The following is a 15,135-nucleotide window of genomic DNA, read 5'->3' on the forward strand; positions in this document are numbered from 1 at the left end:
CTTCATGGCCTAATAGCTCGGCACGGGATCACTTAACGCCGAGCCACCAGACTCGGTGCGGCCCGACTCAACGCCGAGGTCTGGTCTCTTGAAGCCGCGCCACGACCCTCTTCTTCTTCCTCCCTCCATTCTGAAACCGCCGGCTCTCTGTCTCCCAAATCCCCCCACGGCCTCCACAAAACTCTAACCCCCAAATGCGACCCTAGGTACCCGGATCTCGTCTCCCGAAGCTTCCTCAAGGTAATGGTCCCTCCCCTCCTCCAATCTATCCGCGTAGATGTGCTTGTATTGTCTCTAATCATGTGGAATCATGGGTATATGTGTGTTTGCATTTGCAAAATGTATGTCTTAGGTTGATTGAGTGCATTGTTGTTTAACTGTTTTATGTGCGGAACATGTTAGGTTAGTTTGGTTTCTAGTTATTTTGGTCATTAGGGTTCTTTGTTTATTGTAGGTGTCATTAGAGTTAGTTATTTGTTGGTCATTAGGGTTAGTATGTATTTTAGTTATTTGTTGGTCATTACATTTCAATTTTTTTATGACTAAAACGTTTTGCCAAGGTACTCCTCTTTCCCCTCTTTCATTTCATCCATTTAGATTCGGTTGTTTTTTAACTTGGCATTATAGGTTTGGTTCATGTTCATGTCATTCGTGCAATGTATGATGGTTCAAATGATTGAATGACCCAAATGTATGATTGTTGTTATTGTTGTTGTATATGTTCTGGTTTATAATCATTGAGTTAAATTTTGTGTTTGTTGGGATTCAAATTTGCTTAGAGTTTGTAATGAAAAGCTTATTTGGGAGGTACGGTGATTTAGTGTTAGTAGCTTTACATTTGTTGCAAGGTACTTTGGATTGATTTTTTTTCTACATAATGTTAGGATGCCAAGGCATGGCAAAGCTCATATTCCAAGGTAATCCCAATGTTTATTCATTATTTGTGCAACAAATAGAAAACCCTAGGTTTAGGTTTGGTTCTCCGTTAATATGACTAAATTCTTTCAATTGTAGCTATGGTCGCTAGAGGGCAAATCCTTACGACCTAAAGCCTCTCCTTGAAGGTGTTCCTCGACCAATGTGCTTTTGTGGTGATCCTTGCAAGGTAGACATCTCTAAAGATGATGAAACATATAGGCATAGGTACTGGATGTGTCCTAATTATGCATGGGAACCTACAAAGCAACAACGATGTGCATTGATTGTGAGAAATTTTTATTGTGTGTTAATTAATTTTCTTGTGATATTAAGTATTGCTTATTTATTTGTTTTGTAACAATTTATTTTTCTTGCAGACCGTTCCACCACTGTGTGACTTTGAGCAGTGGATTGACACTGAGATCAAGGAGTCAGACAAGCAGCATCTAGAAGGCCTGAAGGAGTGGGATGCGGAGGTTAAGGAGAGGTTTGAGCAGAGACGCAGACAGGAGGCTATAGAAAAGGAGCATAAGGAAGAGGAGAAAAGGAGGCGTGTTGCTACGTACAGGGCAGAGAGGGAGAAGAAGCTTGAGCATGTGCGCCGAGCGAAGGCAGCGATGGAGGAGAATCCTGATGCCCAAAGGAAGGGAAAGTGTCCTCGTTGCACTCAGTAGGTATTTGGTTTATTCATGAGCAATGTCGTGTAGCCCTGAACTTTTTTATTATGTTGTAATGCACTCTGCTTTTATTTTAGATGAACTTATTCCCTGGACTTTTTTTATTATGTTGTAATGCACTATGCTTTTATTTCAGATGGTCTTATGCCCTGTACTTCGTTAACTATCCTAGGACTATAGTGCTACTATTTGTATCACTGAAAAGGCTACTTGTGCTATTACAGTCACTGAAAGGGCTACAAGTACTGTTGCAGTCAATGAAAAGTCTATTTGAAAACTCACTGAAAAGTCTAGATTCGTTTACTGTTGTATCCGTATACGCAATGAATTAATATTAGAGTGATGTACTGCATTTAGATGAAGTGACAAAACACAGGTGTAGCCTTTTCAGATGAAATGACCAGTCATGGTTGTAGGCTTTTCAGATGAAGCATCTAGCCTTTGCAGATTCAATAAATGAGTACGCACACAAGTTTTTTGTCAAGTAGCATTCATGGTGAACCTACCTTCATCTCTATATATAGTGCTCCATGTCTTGCTCCACATCCACACAACTTGTTTTCTGGTTTAGTTTTAGCAAATGTCGAGCGGAGGTTCCTCGAGTGGAAAGGGTTTCGGTGGAGGGAGAGGAAAGGGGGTGAGGAAGGGACCTCTAATTATGTGGGAGGGTTCTTTGGGTCCTGATTCTTTTGAAGAACCAATAGAGGACTTTCCTTTGGAGAGGAAGAGTGACTTTACCCATGAGAGACCTCTTAGATCATACGACAAGCGCATTGAAGATTGGCCAAAATGCCGCCATGGTTTGGATTGCGTTGTGCAGATGTACAACGACTATGACGGTGGAGGCCGTCGTTTCTTCAGATGCCTACGAGGATTTGTATTTCCTTTGAACTCTCTCCTTTTTTAGATTTGCATTTGGTTTGTAGTAGTACTTATTGGTAGATGGGTTTTTAGGATTCAAGCTATCCAGATAACTGTGGCTTCACTAGATGGGTCGACCCTCCTCCTATCTATCCCCATCAATAGTACATCACATATCTACAGGGATGCATCTTTGACCTAGAGTATGGCCCTGGAAGTGGTAACAGGGACAAGTCGGACGACGACAACAGTAATGATGCAGAGGAGGCACTATGCAATAATCCGTACCGTGAGTGCCCGTACCATAAGAAGGACGGGCCTCCTTCTCCACCGCCACCGCCACCACCGCCATCAACTGGAGGATACTATGGGGAAGGCATAACTCAGTTCAATATGTGGGAGCATTATTAGGACCAACCTTTGTTAGTCAATCCAAATGTGGAATGCTTGTATGAGTTGTTCTTTTCAATCTCCTGAGGCATGCTAGGTTTAGTTTGCAACATGCCATTGTTAGTTTTCATGTGAGTGTGTAATCGTAGTACCTTTGCAACATCTGTATCACTTGTTTCTTTCAATCCCCTAAGGTATGCTAGGTTTAGTTTGCGACATGCCATTGTTAGTTTTGATGTGAGTGTAATCATTATGCATTCGCTATTTCATAAATTGCAGTTTACCTATCTCTAAGTTTCATGTACTATGGTTGATTCCCAAACTGAAAAAAAGATTTGACTCTCTCTAAAAATAGGGGATTGAAATCGAACCAACCTTCAGTTTTTCCTACAGGAACAAACATACAAACATAAATATAGCATGTCTACTCTTATTAGTATAACTCGTGTTAGTAGAAGAGGAATCATTGAGAAAGATTTTTCATTTGAATCATGCAAATAGGATTTCAACCTATACCAAAGGTTTAGAAGACCTCTGTCTTTAATACTTTATTCTTTCTTTTTTATGATTTATAGGCTCGGTGTCAAGTCGGACGACGCCGAGGTAGATGACCAAGGCATTGATTCGGCCCACGCCAACCCTAGGGTTTGGCTCGGTCGTTTACGTGAAGTGTTGGGCTGAGGCTTGGCGTCGAGTCGGCCCACGCCAACCCTAGGGTTTGGATCACCATGGCCCACACCAAGTTTGGGCTAAACCTCGGCGCTGAGTCAGCCCACGCCGAGATGAGACAGCTAGGCACCGAGTCGAGCCACGCTGATGTTTGGGCCACGAGCGTCGTCGGGTCAGCCCACACACCTACCTCGGCGTTTAATATTTTCACGCCGAGATTAATGGCTCGGCGTCAATTTACGAAATGCCGAGCTTGGGCACCTCGTCGCTTCGAGGTAAAGGATTCTAGTATGCACCAGGGGTCGGCGTCAATTGACTAAACGCCGAGGTGCCCACCCTCGGTGTGTGTTCAATTGACGCCGAGCTCCTGGGTTCACCAAAAACAGTTAACTGAGCATACACATAACACATAATACACATAATACATGAGCATACAGAATTTCACATAACAAATGACCACACCGACATACACATTCATTCAACATCCATACATACATAAGGTCCAACACATTCAACATCCAACATAGTCCAACACATTCAACATCCAACATAGTCCATACATATGCTTCATCAATCATCCAACATAGTCTAAACATAGTACAAGGTCCATACATAGTGCATTACATAAGGTCCAATGCATACATAGTCCATGCACAAAATATAGCATATGAAGTCTTTGGATCTTTTAGCTCGCTCCTTGTACCTTAACATGGACGGCGAGCGTAACGCTTTCCCCTTCCAAACGAATAGGTACCTAGAGTGTACCTATCCACTGGTCTGAGCATCCTCTGTGGACGTCCAGAACCAGAGGGGCTTTGAGTTCCTTAGGGTGCATCTTCAAGCTGGGACATGCCAATCTTATCATACTCATGATCATAGTACTCTCCCTGTCCTTCATCATCTTCATCATCATAAGGACCATGTCCTTGACCATCCTCTACACTAGTTGCTGCACCATGTGAAGAAGAAGTCCCACCAACATGTGCACCATGTGAAGATGAAGTCCCTCCAACATGTGCAGTAGAAGGTCCAGCACCAAGCTATTGTGGGACTGCCACATCCGAGGCACGTCTACATCCAAGGCGTGCAGCTACCTTTTGGAGGCGATGCATGGCACGCTGCATTTTGAAAGCACTATTAGTAAGTGGGGTTGGTCGCAAAACTATATAAAGATGTAACATGAACTAAATGAGAGGAGACTACCTAAATGTGCTATCATAACATGGAGGCCTCATCAGGATTGCCCATAGGAATCATCAATGCCCTTCCTTGCTCGGCCACTGTCCTCATTATCTCCGTGCTCTATGCAACAAAAACAAGAATTTAAGTCTCCATCACAGTAAAGACCTCAGAGATGGAAATAGTTGTATCACTTATAGCTCTGGCTAACGCAAGGGCGATCTCAACTTGCCTGCCTTCTCGGGTAGCTTGGTCATATGGGTTGTTGCCCTCATCCTCGCTCGCAATGTCAGCAATGTCTTGCTCTGTCCAAGCGGGCCTCAATTGAAGCCTTGTTCGTTGACCAAGCCAAACAAGGTAATCATCGAATGCCTTGTCACGATGGACGGCGTGGATGCCCATGTTGTTCTGCTCCATCAACATCCACTCATCAATGTAGCGCTGGTGCTCCAGCTGCCAGTTGGTGATCTTCTTATTTTTTTGTCTGCTGAACCTACAAATTTTACACCATAGCAGCAATATGAAGTCCTACTCAATGATTCATTCATGTGAAACGAACAAAATATTGCATGTTACGTACTTGTGGAGCTGCCAACCGGTGGAGAAATCCTCGGGCGGAGAAGGCTATAGCCTACCAAACTGTCGTGCTACACGGTGAGGGAGATGGTACTCCATTGCATAGAAACAAATAAGGGGGTCCTCATCATCCAGACGTCCTCGTCTGCCATGCATAGGGAGCTCAAGTTGAGATCTGTGACTTGCCTCCACCGATATGGGCGCCATTGAACCTATACACAACGTCATCATCAACTAGTCAACGCTCAATTTGTGCACATATCCTCGATTAGGCCAAAAGGGTGGGAAACTTACATGCTGTGGCAAAAGGGTGTCTAGCTCGTTGGTGAAGCTGATGTACGTGCGGCGTGACACATGGTAAGTTCCGTGGGCTCACTCATAGAGGTGTGCCACGGTAGGGGCAACAACTACGTCTCCTTGAGGAAACCAAGGTTGTGGGGGATCAAGCTGATCCGGTCTCCCAACTCGAAGCCTCTCCCACATCCAAATCTGCAAAAAGAGTGGAAACTTGCATTTTAATCACTTTTGTTAAGAAAAAACATTGAATTGTAGTGGAAACTTATACAACTTTGCTTTATTACCTGCAACAATGTGATGCACCCTGACATTGTAGCGTGCACGCCTCTAGGACGGCGGCAAGCCTCACAAAGCTGACGGTACAAGAAGGCAAGTATAGCCGAGCCCCAACTCCTATTGCCGGCATCCTCCTAGTTCCAAAGGCATGGGATGTACATCCAGGATGCCGTGTCTCCAGTGCCGTCAGGGAAGAGAACCATACCAAACATGTGCAGGACGTAGGCCCGACAGTAGTATGTCATGGTCTGGATGTCTACATTGGGTGGGCACTCCTGAAACTGCTGATGAAGCCACCTCAGGGACACCCCACTGCTACGCCATTTCTTGCTAGCCTCAACTACCGCTAGGGGACGTCCCAAGAAGTGCTCAACCCGCTGCTGCCATCCTTCAGACTCTATGTCTCCTGTCACTAGGAATCCTTGGATTTTGACTCCAAGGATCATGGCAATGTCCTCGAGAGTGACCGTCATCTCCCCGCATGGTAGGTGAAAGCTGTGTGTCTCCGGACGCCACCGATCTATCAAAGCCGTCAGCGCCGCTGGGTTGAGAGGTGGCGTGCCTCGACAACAAACACGAGCAACGGTAGCAAGGTTTGCTAGCTTCAGGAGGGGCATGTACCTCTCATCGTAGACCATGGTAGTAGAGGCCTCATGTGTCATTGGCCTCAGCACATTCAAAACCTAAAAAAAGACAAGCATGAAAAAGTATTAGTTCATGTCACTTTATAAAGAGCATGGACTATAGAGCAAAAGATGAACAATGCACTATTTCATACAAATTATTGAATATACCTCTCCGTTCTTGATCCTCCGAGCCCGGTGGTGCTCATCGAACCTTGGATCAAGAAGGGGGAACCGATCCATCCTGCAACATAAGGAATGCCAAAGCATTAGTATAAGTTAAAGCATGTATATGTGGTACGAAGTAACATAACAATAAAAAAACAAAAGTAAACCAATGCACTATTACACAAAGCAATTCAAGTAGTTAGCTTGGTGGATACCTGTTGTCTAAGTAGTTCAGGACATTTTCTCTTATTGTGGCCCATCTTATGGCAACCAGAGCAACGGCTCTTTTGGGTGTCCTCTACAAAATGTGTCCCAACCTTACTCGTGGTTGATCTACCTTTCGTGGCTCGGTCCATGTCCATCCTGAACCGCTTCCGCCGCCTAGGTCCTCTACTCTTCCAGAGTAAACCAAGATCAGCCACATACTTGGGGCCATCATAAGTAGGCCATTGACTCTCATCAAGAAATGGCTCGAACTGAGCATTCCAGGTGCTCATTAGGTTCCTCAAAGAGAACTCCACGACCATACGGGGAGGGACCTCAGTGTCAACACGTCTAAGGCGACAGGCTGTAATCATGTGGGAGCAAGGCCTATGGTATATGGTTGGTTTTCCACACGTACACTTGTTCTCATTGATCACTACTTTATGTTTTCGAGCACCCCGGTCTTCACCACCAATGTTAGTTCCACCACCCTCTAGAATCTCATATCCATGGTTGATCGGATTGAAACATGAACCCTTCTGTCATTTAGACTTTTTCTTTTAGAAAGCTAGTTCCTGAGATGCTAAAAGTGGCCAAGCTTTGCCTATTGTCCATAGAGACCTCACATGCTTCTTCCTCGAAACAAACCAAGCATTCAACTTGTAGAAGGTGAATGAGGCAATAGCAGTCACATGCAGACCACAACAACCTCTTAGAAGGCTATTGAACATCTTTGCTATGTTACTAGTCATGAAGCCCCATCTCCAACCTCCGGTGTCATATGCATGTGACCACTTATCCTTTGACGCCATCAACTCACTCAAGAATTGCCTGCCATCAACATTTGTGGCTAACTTCAGGGCATCTAGCTTGTCTTTGAATAATTGAACCTCTTGCTGCCTGCAAACCTCCTCAAATAATTTGAAGTTGTCCTTTGTGTGATCATGCCTTATAAGATTCTGAGCAAGGTGTCTGGTGCACCACCGATGATGTATTTGGCCATAACCAGGAATCTCTTGTTCTATGGCATTCAGAATGCCAGCATGCCTATCGGATATCACACAAACATCATGTCCTAGACCAATTACCACTTATCTTACTAGCCTGAGAAACCAACACCAACTATTCGTGTCCTCCTTCTAAACAATCGCAAATGCCAATGGCACAAGCTGGTCTTCTGCATCTGTCCCAATATAAATAAGCATTGTGCCTTCAAATTTCCCTGTAAGAAAGGTCCCATCAATTGAGACGATGGGCCTGCAATGCTTGAATGCTTCGATGCTCTGCCCGAACACCCAAAAGGCCCTTCCAAATACCTGGCTACCATTCCTTGTTTCACCCTCCATAGGTAAATACTCGAAGTGCATCCTAGGATTTATAGCCCTCATTGTGTTCAACATTACAGGGAGGCGCTCATAAGCTTCTTCCCAATTTCCAAATATTATTTCTAGTGCACGCTACTTTGCCCTCTATGCTTTTCCATACTTGACATAATAATTGTACTGTTGGAAGATGATCTCAACCAATGCGGACACTATAATGGTTGGCATATGCTTCACCACGGGGCATAACTGCCTTGCAATGAACCTAGAATTGAGCTGCAGATGGTTCTCTTCTACCTCAGTAGTGGCACAAACATGTGGTTGCTTCACTGAGGTAATCTTCCATTTGCCTACCTTCATCTTCCTAGCACATACTCTCCAAGCACACTGTTGTTTTTCACAAGCAACAGTGTACCTCTTCTCCTTGAATGAATTGATGACCCTAAAAGGTCGGTTGTGTACAATGGAGTACTCTTACAGCCATGTTTTCAACTCATCCATGGTACCAAACAATATGCCCTTCCATATGATGAGGTAACTGCTAACATCAGGCAATGTTGTATCACTTGGCCCACCATCAGCTACTGCCCTATGACCATGGCTAAGGTCCTCAAAATCACCAACTAGTGGATCTCTCCAAGGCAAGACCCTAGACAATCTCTATTTCCCTAAAATTGAGACGACCAATAGGGCGATCGTCATCAGAGTCTTTGGCTATATCCTCTACGAAGGATTCATCATCTCTAGCTATCTCCATGTCAAAATGGTTCGTAGCCCTAGCATCACCAAAGTCTTCTTCACCACTAAGATCATCTTCATCGCTAAGCTCATCCTCAATAGAAAAGTCTCCGCTAGCATCGTCCAAACCTTCTTCTACATCACCAAATACATAATCATCATCCTCTTCATAACTATCATGATTGTTCTCACCATCGGCAACCGCATTCTCCTCCTCATCTCCATCGTAGCCTAGTTGTGTGACAAGTATTTCTTCTTCAGACAAAGGACCATAACCTATGTGAGCAGGGGAAGATGGGCATGCTTCGAAGCTATCATTTCCTAAGCCGGACTCCTTACTTACTACTAAATCCAAAGATCGCACTTCTAAGGCTAATACAATTGCCTTATAATCATTCCATTCAGACTCGCTTGTAATTTTGAGCAACCGCTTGATCCGAGGACCCTTCGACGACCCAACATCTATGACACCTTCAAACTGAACATGCATGTCTCCTTCATTCTAGCCTAACTTAACCTTCACTCGCTCCACTAACTAGGTCAAAGATGGTGTTTCAGAAAAAATCAACAACTCACACATGTCTAGAAATTCCAAACTATCATCTCTTGTCCTAACAATACGGCCTCCATGATGCAACCTCACTAATTTATCCATCTACAGCCATCACACAACAAGTAGTGTCACATATCAATATATCATACGAGTTTCAATCCAATAAGTACAAACTAAAATATATCATTTAATATTTTTCAACCCCAACAACATAATCATTTCTAGTCATAAAAATTTGAAATCTAATGACCAACAAATAACTAAAATACATACTAACCCTAATGACCAACAAATAACTACCCTAATGGCACCTACAATAAACAAAGAACCCTAATGACCAAAATAACTAGAAACCAAACTAACCTAACATGTTCAGCACATAAAATAGTTAAACAACAATGCACTCAATCATCCTAAGCCATACATTTTGCAAATGCAAACACACATATACCAAAACACCATACACCCATGATTCTACATGATTAGAGACAATGCAAGCACATCTACGCGGATAGATTGGAGGAGGGGAGGGACCATTACCTCGAGGAAGCTTCGGGAGATGAGATCGGGGCACCTAGGGTCGCTTTTGGGAGTTAGGGTTTCATGGGGGCGTGGGGGGAGCCAAAGAGCAGAGCCGGCACCGGTCTTCAGAATGGAGGGAGGAAGAAGAAGGGGGCCACAGCGCGGCTTCAAGAGCCTAGACCTCGACGTTGAGTCAGGCCGTGCCAAGTCTGGTGGCTCGGCGTTAAGTGACCCCGTGCCGAGCTATTGGGCCACGAAGCATTGTTGGGCTGCCTGGGCCGCGCGCTGGATGGTGCCAATAGCTCGGCATGTAGCCCCACCGCACCGAGGTTTGGCCTATGGCATTGGCTGACACGATGCTGTCGGTGCGGGACCCATGGGATACCCCACGCGGAAGGGAAAAGACCTAGTCTAATTAGAATTCTTCTCCTATAATCTTAGTAGTAGTATTACCCTGTAATCCTACTAGGAACTCTCATTGTAAATCGACTAGGACTCTGGTCTCCTGAATATATAAAGGAGGGCAGGGCTCCTTGGATCGGGGGTTCAAGATAACAATTGTACAACACAAACACTTTACAATCAATCCAACGCAAAGGCTAACGTCGACTGGACGTAGGGCTATTATTCGATCAAAGATCGAGGGTCTGAACCAGGATAAATCGACTATCTCTTACGTTAACCGTTGAGTTCTGCATATGCTGAAGCCTAAACATACTGCCTCGGGTACCCCCATGGCAGGCTATTGGTGGTCAAACATCGACAGCTGGCATGCCAGGTAGAGGCTTTTGGCGACTTTGCATCCAAGAGCTCGATGGACCTCGACAACATGATCTTCTCAAAGGGATCGACCTTCATCTTTGGTTCTTGGATCTGCGAGGCAGGCGACGATGGCAAGCTCCAAGGCCATCTCCTCAAAGATTCAGATCATCATCAGGACTTTTCCATTTTGGCGACAACAACAAATCAGTTGACCGAAAGATTCGCTCAGCTCATAATGTCCAACCCGACTCAGATTCCACAACTTCACGCATCCGATTCAAACTCAGGTTTCGCTTCTGAGATGAAGTCTTATCCGAGTTCTTTTAGAAAACCGAGTTCTTTTCTGACAAAGCTCCAGAACATGACGTCAACATATCAAGAATACTACTCGGAGTTCACTGAAAGTACTTCAAAGAAGTCGGGTCCCCTTCTGTTCGGATTCCACAACATGGAAACATCTTATCAGACATGGCCCAAAGGATCCACTTATCTGATGCTTAGAATGCCGCTGAAGGGAGCCTAGGAAGGTCTCATTTTAACCATAACATCTCAAGACTGCATCATTTACTGGCCAGGTACCATTCCTAGGGATGACGGCACCCAACTAGTCGACGATACGACAACATCAATTCTACCCTACTAAGAAGGAGATTCGATCTATGACTTTGAAACCTCTACTGAAGTTGTCAATAGCTCTGGCAGTACGGAAATCAACGACGATGGCAGAACAACTCACGCTAGAGAAGTATTCATGATTCACCGCCCTCGATCACCATTGACCCCCCTAGAAGCACCCGACATAAGGTCTTCAGATGAATCCGAGTCCAACATATCACTGTTTATCCAGGGGTACGATGGTGAGACTGAGAGTCAGAGGCAAGCGAGAGAAAGAAAGAATAAATTGAAACAAGGACGTCAATGCTGTGCTAAACAGCGAAAGGACACTTGGATCAAATATGAATTAGACCTAGCCGAGTACAATAGAAGAAAATCAGAATGAGAGGTCGAAGAAGGACGAGCAGTGAATACACCCTATGATAAGATCCGAGAAGCATTAGAAGAACTCAGAGCGACTTCACATCCCAATGAAAAACAAGAACAACTCTAGGAATTCCTCCGATCAATAGTCCTTAGGATGCATGACGGAAGAGCAACATCTCATGAATAGGAAGATCAAAACCAAAGGAAGTCCGCTTTTGAAAGACTTGGACCAAGTGCAAGTCACAATGGAGAGAGTCAAAGAAATCACAGTCAAAACAACCGAGTCGAGCAACCAATAAAGGCTAGGAGCAAAGCACCTACTCGGACAGCCACGCAGAACTACTCTCACCAAGACGACAGTTGGCAAGAAGGGGGCGTAGAATCAAAATATATGGAAACCATAACGCACAATAGATTCCCCTATTTTACAAACAGACTTGCTTCAATATGACTACCTCACAAGTTCAAACCATCCAACCACTCCAAGTACGATGGCAAGACAGAACCAAAGCAATGGCTCCGGATTTACTCACAATCGATTGAATTAGCCGGGGGAGATGATGACATCAAAACCTTGTTCTTTCCCATGGTCCTAGAAACCATGCCACTTCAATGGTTTGACAAATTGAATCCAGGATCAATCAGAAATTAGGAAGACTTGCAAAAAGCTTTTTGTGAAAATTTCGTAGGAATTATTACACATCCAATCACCCACGCAGAATTAAAAGGACTCAAGCAGAAAGGAGATACAAGTCTCAGAAATTACTATCGACGATTTGGTGAACTACGAGCTCAAGTACATGACATCACACAACGAGAAGTAATCGAAGCTTTCTCTCACGGAATCATGGCTAGGTGGTAATTTTAAGATTTCTGCAAAGAAAACCCAAGAAACAATGAAGAATTCAGAAGAACAGTAGAAAAGATGATTACTGCAGAGGAAAAAACAAGAGAAAGATTCCTGGATAGAAACAACAGAGACAACCCGGACAGGCAAAATCCTCGAAACAACAGACATCAAGAGAGAAAACGAGGTCTAGACAACACAGTAGCAATGGCTGACAAATCAAAGAAATTTACCAAGCCCAAAAGGTATGATGACATTGAGAACATACGTTGCCCCTTGCACCCCAATGGAAAACACACCATCGGAAATTGCTACACCTTTAACGAAAGATACACTAGAAAAGATAGCAAGGGAAACAATAAAGAAGGCAATCAGAAAAAAGAAGAAGACAACCATGAAGACAAGGGATTCCAAAAATCCAGAGGGACAGTGGTAGTAATCTTTGTCGGGGTTCCAGATTCCAGAAGCAAGCATCAAGAAAAACTAGCGTTATGAACCATCATGGCAGCAGAACCTGCTACACCAAGATATCTCAATTGGTCAGAGTACCCAATACAATTTTCAAGAGAAGACCAATGGACTAGCGTAGGAAACATAGGCCATTACCCACTGGTTCTAGATCCAACTATTGCTGGCATGACTGTTACAAAAGTACTAATCGACGGGAGAGCCGGACTTAACATCATTTTTTAGAAACTCTAAGAAAGATGGGACTATAACTCGCCGGGATGATCACACCAACAAGCACGCCTTTTTGTGGCATAGTACCCGGCAAGGCAGCAATGCCACTTGGACAAATGACTCTATCAGTTACTTTTGGGACTCCCTCAAACTACCGCACAGAGTTCATCAAGTTTGAAGTCACAGACTTTGATTCATCATATCACGCAATCCTCGGGCGCCCAGCACTAGCAAAATTCATGGCAATACCGCATTATTCGTACCTGTTGCTTAAGATGCCAAGGCCTAACGACGTTCTTTCTCTTTGAAGTAATTTAAAGCGTGCATTTGACTGTGATGTTCAAGCAATCCAAATTGCAGCAAAAGCACAGGCAAACAATGGAAGAAAAGAAATAGCCACCATTACCGTAGAAATAAGCCAAGAAGAACTAGAGATACTGGCTAAAAGACCAAGCATCTTAGCACCACCAAAAGAAGCCAACGTCAAGCAGATCGACCTAGGCACCGGTGATCCCTCAAAAATGGCAACCATCAGTGCCCACCTATCAGCAAAATAGGAACTCACGCTCACCAACTTTCTTCGGGACAATAAGGATATCTTCGCTTGGAAGCTGGCCGATATGCTAGGGTTCCCTAGAGAGTTGGTTGAGCACGGAATTGATGTCAATGAAGGCTCCAAGCCTGTGAAGCAACGACTATGACGATTCTCTCCCGACAAGAAGGCAGCAATAAAAAAGGAAATTACAAAACTAATGGCAGCTGGATTCATCAGGGAAATCCTCCATCTAGATTGGCTAGCAAATCTAGTTCTAGTATAGAAAAAGAACATGGACGAGTGGCGCATGTGTGTTGACTACACAGATCTCAACAAACACTATCCAAAGGATCTGTTTGGACTACCACGCATTGATCAGATAGTTGATTCAACAGCAGGATCTACCCTATTATCCTTTCTTGACCGCTATTCCAGATATCACCAGATCGCACATCCAGAAGCCAACGGATAGGTAGAAAGGGCTAATGGACTCATACTAGCTGAATTGAAACCAAGACTGTATGAAGAACTAGTAGACTATAGATCAAAATGGATTGAAGAATTACCCAAGGTTGTATGGGGGCTATGGACTCAAATAAGCAGAGCCACCGGATACTCACCTTTCTTCCTGGTGTATGGATTAGAAGCCGTACTACCCGTAGACTTGATCTAGACATCACCAAGGATAGAGCAATACGACAAAGGAGAAGCAGAACACACACGAAGATTAGAACTCGACAGTACAGAAGAAGTCAGAATAAACGCTACCCTGCAATCAGCAAGATACCTCCAAGGACTAAGGCGCCACTACAACAAGAATACCCAGTCTCGATCATTACAAGTCAGAGACTTAGTACTAAGAAGAGTACAAAAAACCGATGGACGCCACAAACTACTCAGTCCATGGGAAGGTCCTTTTATAGTCACAAAAGTCATCGGACCAGGCACATACAAGCTCATAATTGATGACGGAAAAGAAGTCAACAATACATGGCACATCAGTCAGCTACGAAGATTCTACGCATAAAAACAACTCAAGGGAAAATATGTATACAAGACACAAGAGATCAACGTTCATGATCAACAAAGATAGCACTATGTATCATTGTAACACATCAATATTCATGATCAATAAAGATGATCATCTCTCGACAAACGTATGTCTCATGTCTCTCTCCGAGTTGTTTCTTAAAAAATAAAATGCAAAATGGCTGAAAATACGCCTGAGCATCCCGATCGAGAGCAAAATAGCTGAAAAGATGCTTGAGCCCGCCGATGAGGGTAGCTAACAAGCTAACACCCGAAATAAAATGCAAAATGGCTAAAAATGCGCCTGAGCATCCTGGCCGAGAGCAA

The sequence above is a fragment of the Miscanthus floridulus genome, chromosome 18 (genome assembly GCF_019320115.1).
Source record: "Miscanthus floridulus cultivar M001 chromosome 18, ASM1932011v1, whole genome shotgun sequence".
NCBI classification, from domain to species: Eukaryota; Viridiplantae; Streptophyta; class Magnoliopsida; order Poales; family Poaceae; genus Miscanthus; species Miscanthus floridulus.